This window comes from Carex rostrata, unplaced genomic scaffold, assembly GCF_964058835.1.
Source record: "Carex rostrata unplaced genomic scaffold, lpCarRost1.2 SCAFFOLD_41, whole genome shotgun sequence".
Lineage (NCBI taxonomy): Eukaryota > Viridiplantae > Streptophyta > Magnoliopsida > Poales > Cyperaceae > Carex > Carex rostrata.
The window spans coordinates 200,001-202,500 of NW_027601199.1; positions in this window are offsets into that span (position 1 = coordinate 200,001).

Below are 2,500 nucleotides of genomic sequence, written 5' to 3' on the forward strand. Positions count from 1 at the left end.
TCAGGGGGTGGTAACCCTGGGCGTGGCTAGAGCCTCAAAATGCATATTCCCCTATAGGGGGGCAAGGTTTTCAAAAATGGGTGCCCCCTCATGTACACGCGCGTGGGTGTACATGGCCCCGTCGGTGCCAGCGTGGGTGGAAAATGGCCCGAAAACAGCCCAGCGGCAAGCGGAAGCGGCTAACGTTGGGCAAAACTGACCCGAAAGCAGTATAGCTTGGAAAATTAAGCGGATGCAGCCAATTGTTGGCGAAAACTAAGCGGATACGGCCAAGTGACGGTGAAAAATGGCCCGAAAACAGTCCAGCGGCAAGCGGAAACGGCTAACGTTGGGCAAAAGTGACCCGAAAACAGTTCAGCTGGGGGAAATTAAGCGGAAGCAGCCAAGCGTTGGGGAAAACCAAGCGGATACGGCCAAGAGTCGGTGGAAAATGGCCCGAAAACAGTCCAGCGGCAAGCGGAAACGGCTAACGTTGGGACAAAGTGACCCGAAAACAGTTCAGCTGGGGAAAATTAAGCGGATGCAGCCAAGCGTTGGGGAAAACTAAGCGGATCCGGCCCAGAGTCGGTGGAAATTGGCCCGAAAACAGTCCAGCGGCAAGCGGAAGCGGCTAACGTTGGGCAAAAGTGACCCGAAAACAGTTCAGCGGGGGAAAACTAAGCGGATGCGGCCACGCGTTGGGGAAAACTAAGCGGATACGGCCAAGTGTTGGGGAAAAATGGCCCGAAAACAGCCCAGCGGCAAGCGGAAGCGGCTAACGTTGGGGAAAAGTGACCCGAAAACAGTTAAGCGGGGGAAAACTAAGCGGATGCGGGCACGCGTTGGGGAAAACTAAGCGGATGCGGCCAAGTGTCGGTGGAAATTGGCCCGAAAACAGCCCAGCGGCAAGCGGAAGCGGCTAACGTTGGGCAAAAGTGACCCGAAAACAGTTCAGCGGGGGAAAACTAAGCGGATGCGGCCACGCGTTGGGGAAAACTAAGCGGATACGGCCAAGAGTCGGTGGAAATTGGCCCGAAAACAGTCCAGCGGCAAGCGGAAGCGGCTAACGTTGGGCAAAAGTGACCCGAAAACAGTTCAGCGGGGCAAATTTTTGAAATTTTTTTTGAAATTTTTTTGAATTTTTGAAATTTTTGAAGTTTTTTTGGGTTTTTGGACTTTTTTTGAATTTTTGAATTTTTTGAATTTTTTTGAATTTTTTTGAATTTTTTTGAATTTTTTGAATTTTTTTTGAATTTTTGAAATTTTTTTTTTTTTTTTGAATTTATTTGATTTTATAAATTTTTTGTGATTTTTTGAGATTTTTTTGAATATTTTACATGGGTGATTTCGACTTGGGGGATTTTCAGGGGGTGGTAACCCTGGGCGTGGCTAGAGCCTCAAAATGCATATTCCCCTATAGGGGGGCAAGGTTTTCAAAAATGGGTGCCCCCTCATGTACACGCGCGTGGGTGTACATGGCCCCGTCGGTGCCAGCGTGGGTGGAAAATGGCCCGAAAACAGCCCAGCGGCAAGCGGAAGCGGCTAACGTTGGGCAAAACTGACCCGAAAGCAGTATAGCTTGGAAAATTAAGCGGATGCAGCCAATTGTTGGCGAAAACTAAGCGGATACGGCCAAGTGTCGGTGAAAAATGGCCCGAAAACAGTCCAGCGGCAAGCGGAAACGGCTAACGTTGGGCAAAAGTGACCCGAAAACAGTTCAGCTGGGGGAAATTAAGCGGAAGCAGCCAAGCGTTGGGGAAAACCAAGCGGATACGGCCAAGAGTCGGTGGAAAATGGCCCGAAAACAGTCCAGCGGCAAGCGGAAACGGCTAACGTTGGGACAAAGTGACCCGAAAACAGTTCAGCTGGGGAAAATTAAGCGGATGCAGCCAAGCGTTGGGGAAAACTAAGCGGATCCGGCCCAGAGTCGGTGGAAATTGGCCCGAAAACAGTCCAGCGGCAAGCGGAAGCGGCTAACGTTGGGCAAAAGTGACCCGAAAACAGTTCAGCGGGGGAAAACTAAGCGGATGCGGCCACGCGTTGGGGAAAACTAAGCGGATACGGCCAAGTGTTGGGGAAAAATGGCCCGAAAACAGCCCAGCGGCAAGCGGAAGCGGCTAACGTTGGGGAAAAGTGACCCGAAAACAGTTAAGCGGGGGAAAACTAAGCGGATGCGGCCACGCGTTGGGGAAAACTAAGCGGATGCGGCCAAGTGTCGGTGGAAATAGGCCCGAAAACAGCCCAGCGGCAAGCGGAAGCGGCTAACGTTGGGCAAAAGTGACCCGAAAATGGATCAGCGGGGGAAAACTAAGCGGATGCGGCCACGCGTTGGGGAAAACTAAGCGGATACGGCCAAGAGTCGGTGGAAATTGGCCCGAAAACAGTCCAGCGGCAAGCGGAAGCGGCTAACGTTGGGCAAAACTGACCCGAAAACAGTTCAGCGGGGGAAAACTAAGCGGATGCGGCCACGCGTTGGGGAAAACTAAGCGGATACGGCCAAGAGTCGGTGGAAATTGGCCCG